Source organism: Scaptodrosophila lebanonensis, unplaced genomic scaffold (genome assembly GCF_003285725.1).
Source record: "Scaptodrosophila lebanonensis strain 11010-0011.00,11010-0021.00 unplaced genomic scaffold, SlebRS2 tig00000126-arrow-arrow-pilon, whole genome shotgun sequence".
Classification (NCBI taxonomy): Eukaryota; Metazoa; Arthropoda; class Insecta; order Diptera; family Drosophilidae; genus Scaptodrosophila; species Scaptodrosophila lebanonensis.
The window spans coordinates 58957-65686 of record NW_022060582.1 but is presented as its reverse complement, the minus strand read 5'-3'; the positions used below and the strand labels follow the sequence as shown (position 1 = coordinate 65686).

At 48.3% G+C, this 6730-nt stretch overlaps 1 long non-coding RNA gene across 2 annotated transcripts; it reads right to left on the bottom strand.

The window, feature by feature from the left end:
* Nucleotides 1–1584: 1584 nt before the first annotated feature.
* LOC115628796 lies at nucleotides 1585–1997 on the bottom strand. 2 transcript variants are annotated; one of them, XR_003995838.1, is made up of 3 exons: nucleotides 1952–1997; nucleotides 1735–1887; nucleotides 1585–1675 (listed from the first exon to the last, which is right to left on the bottom strand). It is a non-coding gene; the product is annotated as an uncharacterized LOC115628796 (long non-coding RNA). The 2 variants fall into 2 exon arrangements; XR_003995839.1 differs by having other exon boundaries at nucleotides 1597–1653.
* Between the last annotated feature and the right edge of the window lie 4733 nt (nucleotides 1998–6730).

Here is a 6730-nt window from a genome sequence, read left to right as displayed (position 1 = left end):
GGCCGGCGACGCATCATTCTTCAGGAGGCCTCAGCTTTAATTCGATTCCAGCCAGCGGTGCTCGTTTGGACTCGGGCTAAGTACCCCTACGACTACCAACTTACATATATCTATACACATATGCATATTCTTTTCAAACACATACCCAAAATTTATATACAGCCCACACACATACATCCGTCATTTTCATAGCACCATTTAAACACATACCCAAAATTTATATACAGCCCACACACATACATCCGTCATTTTCATAGCACCATTTAAACACATACACAAAATTTATATACAGCCCACACACATATATCCGTCATCTTCATAGCCCAATTTAAACAAACACCAAAATTATATACAACCATACGCACATAATCCATTTAATATAAAGCCCATAATTATATAAAGCCCACCCCTACATAGTCCATTTATATACAGCAAACTCCAATATACAACACCAAAAGAAAATACACATGTATGCCATAGACAAAATTCAAAATACACACTCATTCATATACAAGTCACATAACAATACAACACACAAAACAATTAACAATTTTCTGTCACACACATAGCCCAAACCATCACAACATAATATAAAACATTAAACAGAAACACAACACCAAACAAGTAACCATATTGTAAACAAAAATTCAAATGTATACTTAAGAAAAAAGAACATAAAAAAAAAAAAGTAAAAGAAAAATGTATAAAATCTAATATAAGCAAAGGATGTTGTAATGTGTATTGGAGCGGCGCAGTTTTTTTTTGTTTATCTCCTTGTCATTACATATCATTACATCCCTCATAACCACATACTCGAGTATAGGTAGGTTAGGAGGTTCGAAAATCGAATAAGATAAATAGGCACAAAGAGCAACAAACTGCAGCGTCCCAAAACTCAATGGCCTAAATACACGAATATATTTTTATTGTAATAAAATTGAAAATTGAACATGAATCTGGAGTAGAATCCATTTATGGGGTGAGATGGGGTGACAAAAGTCACTGAGCAGAAGAAAAACCAAACCAAGCATGTTAAAGGGAGCCGGCAACAAAATGCCAAAACCGACTCAAGGTAGGGAGGGCCACGCGGCTACATGACACCAAAGTAGCCACAACTCCACCCAAATTCCACAGACGTCCCTCAGCCGACAATATGAGTAGGTGTGTTTGAAAAAAAATATAAATTCATTGTTGGTCTGCCGCACCCCTGTCGCGGTCGAATCTGACCCTGAGCCGATGGCTAGCCGGCGTAACGACAGGGGATGCACTGGCAAAGGCGGACATAACAAGATGGCGCCCAATATAAATACACCTGGGTCTACATTTTAGCAAATGTTGCCCCAGTTCGAAGCGAGTTAAAAGCCAGAGTCTTGTTGTTTGTTTTTTTTGTTGATTTGTATTCTTTATTTAGTGTTTAATGTAGCTTTCAACAACAATAGCTGCTGGCGGCCCCTAAGCCGGCGGGAAACGGTGCAACTGCCAGGTCCGTGGGTGAGCTTCACTAGGGCTCAGCCCATCGTTGCCGCAGGTGCATCCTTCTTACAGCGCGGTGTAGGGGTAACCAGCAGAGTAGGTGCAGCGAAGGGGCAGATGTAGCAGGTCCGTGAGGGGTCTTGGTGCCCACTCATTGTTGCCCTACAGGGTGTTCTGAGGCTGAAAAGATCGAGAGGAATGTCTGTTAGGTGTTAAGTAAAGAATAGTCTAGTTGTCTTTTTTTTTTTTTGTGTTAGTTACCTTTTTTTTGTGGTTATTTGGTATTTCTTATGTATGGTTGCGTAGTAGGTCCATGTCCAGTCCCAAGCGGAAGGAGCATCGTTGCCCTACGTAGCAGAGCATAGGAGCAGCAATTCGCCATAGCCCGAGCAGGATTTGAGTTTTAGTCGGCGCCTGGAAGAAATTGGGTGGTGTAAAGCGTGCGATACATATACATATGTTTGTTTTGGTTGTTTACCTTCTGCAGTGACAGCGTGCCGTGGTGCAGCGTCATACTGAGGATCCCCATCTCACCCTTACATGTCTGGTTATTGAGTCTGTAATTGTGAGAATCTGTTTTTATTGGTCTTATGGTCAGTTAGTGTATTAATTACCTTTTATTTATTTATTTGCGTAGCAGCAAATAAATTATCAATAGACAGGGAGTCCATTGTGAATGGTCCCGGTCAAGCACAGCTGTTCCTGGGCTGAACCATCGATATTAATAAGTATCGACCGGGTATTTTGGCACAGATTAGCAGGTCTGTGCATAGGGCGGGAATTTGAAGTTCAACTTATCGTTAGTTTGTCTTTTTTTTTGGAGTAATATTTTCACTTAGTATTTTTTTTGTTAAGTCATTTGGTATACATTTATTTATTCTCATTTATTTATTCTCCTTTATTTATTCTCATTTATTTATTCTCATTTATTCGTTCTTATTTATTTATTATTTATTTATTTATTCCTTTTTTTGGTTGTGTGTTTGATGGTATTCCTACATATATATACATAAGCATTTGATTGGATTAAATAATCCAACGGGTACTTAGCTAAGGATATTATCCCCGCTTATCATTTAAGAAAACACATACATACGAGTGAACCGATCTATTTATTTATTCGGAGTTTGCTCGTTTATAATATAGATATAGTTTTTTTTGATATTATAATCGGCGGGTACGGATCCGAGTACTGGCAGTGGTTTTTTTTTGGTTTGGATTAACAAGGTACTGGGAAATGAATCTTGACCCGAATGTTACCCGGAAGGTCAGGCGGAGTCAGGAGTTTAGTAGAAATAGGCCATTGGTTCACTTGGACTCTCCTCCTCACGTAGGATTGAGTGAGGCGGGCAAGCCAGCAGAAGCACTCCATGGTGACGCATCGCCGCCGAGTGTAAACGAGGCAGCGTTGATTAATGAGGCAGTGGCAGCGCTGAGGCAGGAGAAAACGCATAGCGCGCCTCCGTCGGTAGCACAGGCGCCGGTGGGCAGGCCAGAGCGAGCTCACGCGCAAATGCAGCGGCCAGCCTTAGGCGGGTACGAGCCGGCAGAGAAAGAAAGGGATTTTGTAAGTAGTAGACCAGCAGCTGCAGCACTGACTCACCTGTTCGTCGACAACCGAATTTTAGAGGCAGAACAGCGGGCACATGTGGAGCAGCGGCAGTTCTCAGCCGATCCGTGGATGCGCGATTTGGGCCCTGACGTGCACAGGCCATTAAGGCGAACCACGATGGGAGACTCCCGGCCCGACGTCGTCCACATCAGAAAGTGGGGCCTGGTATTTGATGGCGAAACCAAAGGAATGCCGGTGGCAGAGTTTATATTTCGATTGGAGCATTTGCAGTCCTTGTATCAGGTGCCCTGGGCCGACGTGTTGCGAGACTTCCACTGCCTGGTGAACGGAAGAGCGAAAGATTGGTATTGGATGTACATACGTACCTCGGGCGTGCCGGACTGGCCGAATCTCCGATATGGGCTGCAGCAGCAATTTCAGACTCGAAGATCGGAGTTTGAACGAGAGCAGGAGCTGAGGGAGCGGAAGCAGCGGCATGGCGAGAGCATAGAAGAGTATATTCAGGCGATGCTGGTGTTGCGTTCTCGGTTGGTGTGTCCATTTTCGGATTATGACCTTATTAAGGTGATAAAGACAAATATTAAGGACACCGTGTCTAGGGTCATCTATCCGATGAATATAACGAATCTGCAGAAGCTGAGAGAGGAGTGCCAAGACGCCGAAAAGATGCTGGCAACGCGTTGGGCGCGGCCCTCAGCCAGTACCAACTACGGGCAGCAGCGAGAGCAGCATCGAGTACACGAGCTGGACGTGGTAGCAGAAGGTACAGAAGGCGGCCAACTGGAGCATTTGGAGGCGGTATATAGGCCACATGAAACTGGTGGGAGCCGCTCGAATCTCAAGTGTTGGAATTGTGCACAACCAGGGCATACATATTTCGTTTGCGAGTCTGCGGTGCGCAATATGTTTTGCTTCAAATGCGGACAACCAGGCGTGGTGCTGCCAAGATGCCCGAAATGCCGTCCGGGAAACTCGGAGAGGAGTCCGACGCAGCCGGAGGAGTCGCACTCTCGGTAGACGGTGAAACGCGTACCTCCGATGAAACAGTAGTTAGGATAGGAATTAGTAGCGATAAGGATAGTACCGTTAGTCATATTTACTCACAGATATATAAAGTCAACCAGGCAGTCCCACCGAAGAAAGTATGGTCGCAGCGGAAACCCTTGGAGCAGCGTCAGCGCGACTATGAAGTAGCCAGGAACCGCATATTTGGTAGCCAGCACGAACCGGATGCGAGAGGGGCGTCGAAGACATCCTTGCGGGCGCGTAGGAGACACCGCGAACGCCGACAGAAACGCCAGGCGGTGTGTGCCGCAGTGAATTCTGCATGTCGTTCCGACGGCCGCCCATATGCTACGGTAGCGATTGAAGGCAGAGAATTTACCGGTCTGTTGGATACCGGGGCGTCGGTGAGCTTGCTGGGAAGTGGTGCCATAGAGTCGGTCCGAAAACTAGGTTTGGTGGTACGCGAAAACAAATCCGCGGTAAGGACAGCCGGCGGCGCGCCACATTGCATTATTGGCAGCGTGATGGCGCGCGTTAGGTATAACGGAACAGAGTCGGAAATGGTATTCCACGTTTGCCCGTCGTTGTGCCAACCGCTTTATCTGGGCGTGGATTTTTGGCGCAGGTTCGGTTTGGCTCCGAATGTGATCCCGGCTGTGGACGAAGGACAGCACGTGGCTGAGTTGGAGGAGGAGCGCTTAGGAAAGGGTACACCAACGGAGCCACACGATTTAGAGGCGTGGCAACAGGAGAAGTTACAGCGAGTCGTGGCCCAATTCAGATCCTTCGAGGAGCACGGTCTGGGTAGGACGCCAGTGGAGCAGCACCACATTCAGTTGACGGAGGGGGCACTGCCAGTGAAAGAGCGTTTTTATCCCGTGTCGCCGGCAGTGCAGGCGCTATTGTTTGCAGAAGTCGACGAGATGCTTCGGCTAGGGGTTATCGAGCCAAGTGAGAGTCCATGGAGCAACCGAGTGACTTTGGTGAGGAAGCCTGGAAAGAACCGGTTGTGCTTAGACGCGAGAAAGCTAAATCAGCTCACGGTGAAGGATGCTTACCCACTCCAGAGCATTGAGTCGATCTTGAGCCGAGTGGAGGATACCATTTACATCAGCAGCCTGGATCTAAAGCATGCTTTTTGGCAGATCGAACTGGATCAGGAAAGCCGGCAGTACACCGCGTTTACGGTACCAGGAAGGCCACTGTATCAATTTAAGGCCATGCCGTTCGGGTTGTGCAATGCGGCGCAGCGCCTTTGCCGGGTGATGGATAAGGTGATTCCCCAGCGTTTGAGAAGCCATGTATTCGTCTACCTGGACGACCTTCTCATAATATCCAGAACGTTTGAGGATCATTGCAAGGTGCTGTTGGACGTGGCAAGTGCTTTGAAAGTAGCCAATTTGACGATTTCCTTAAAAAAATCCAAGTTCTGCTACAAGTACTTGAAGTATCTGGGGTTTGTGGTTGGCGATGGTGCGTTGCGGACGGATCCAGAGAAGGTCGAGGCGATTCGGGCGATTTCCTTGCCGACCAGCGCAAAGCAGCTCCGCCGATTCTTGGGGACCGCTGGCTGGTATAGGCGTTTCATTCGGAATTTTTCCACGATTTCCGCGCCGTTAACGGACTGCCTGAAAGGGAAGGGAAAGTTCCAATTATCGGGCGAAGCGGTTGCGGCATTTCAGGAGTTGAAAGGGGCACTCACCTGCGCGCCAGTGTTGGTGCATCCAGACTTTCGGAAGCCGTTCGTGATCCAATGTGACGCGAGCCAAGCGGGCATAGGAGCGGTTTTGTTCCAACTCGATGCAGACGGGGCCGAAAGGCCGATAGCTTTTTTTTCAGCGAAGCTTCGGGGCGCTCAGCTGAACTATAGTGTCACCGAGAAGGAATGCCTGGCTGCAGTAAAAGCGGTCGAAAGATTCCGGCCGTACGTTGAGTTGATGCCGTTTAAGGTGGTGACTGATCACGCCAGCCTGCGGTGGCTGATGTCATTGAAGGAGTTGGACGGTCGATTAGCGCGGTGGTCGTTGGCCCTGCAGAGGTTCGACTTTAATATTGAGCATCGGAAAGGCAAGGAAAATATTGTAGCCGATACCCTCTCACGGCCTTTTGAACTGGAGGAAGTTGATTTTTTTGATTTCGAGACAACCGAGTTCGAAGGTGCGGAGTATACCGAGCGGCTGAAGCAAGTGCGGGAGAACGCGGAGCTATTTCCGGATTTACGCGTGGAGGATGGGCTGTTGTATAAGCGGGCGCAGTTCACGCGGCCCGAGCGAGAGGAATTTTCCTGGAAGCTCTGGGTACCGCGTCCTGTGTCCGCAGCCCTTATACAGCAGGCCCATGAGAGCGACGCGGCTATGCATGGGGGCATGAAGAGGACCATAGAACGGCTCAGGCAGTTTTTTTTTCTGGCCCGGGATGGTGGCACAGGTTAGGAGGTACGTTGCCGGCTGTGAAACGTGCAAAGCAACGAAACACAGCACGCAGTTAGCGAGGCCGGTAATGGGCGCCGAAACCGTATCGCTCCGACCAATGCAGAGGCTGTATCTGGATTTTCTGGGGCCGTATCCGAGGTCCAGGAGAGGGAATACCACCATTCTGGTTGTTCTTGACCATCTGTCCAAATTCGTGTGGTTGCGAGCGATGCCAAAAGCAACAGCGGCGGCAGTGGTCCGGTTTCTG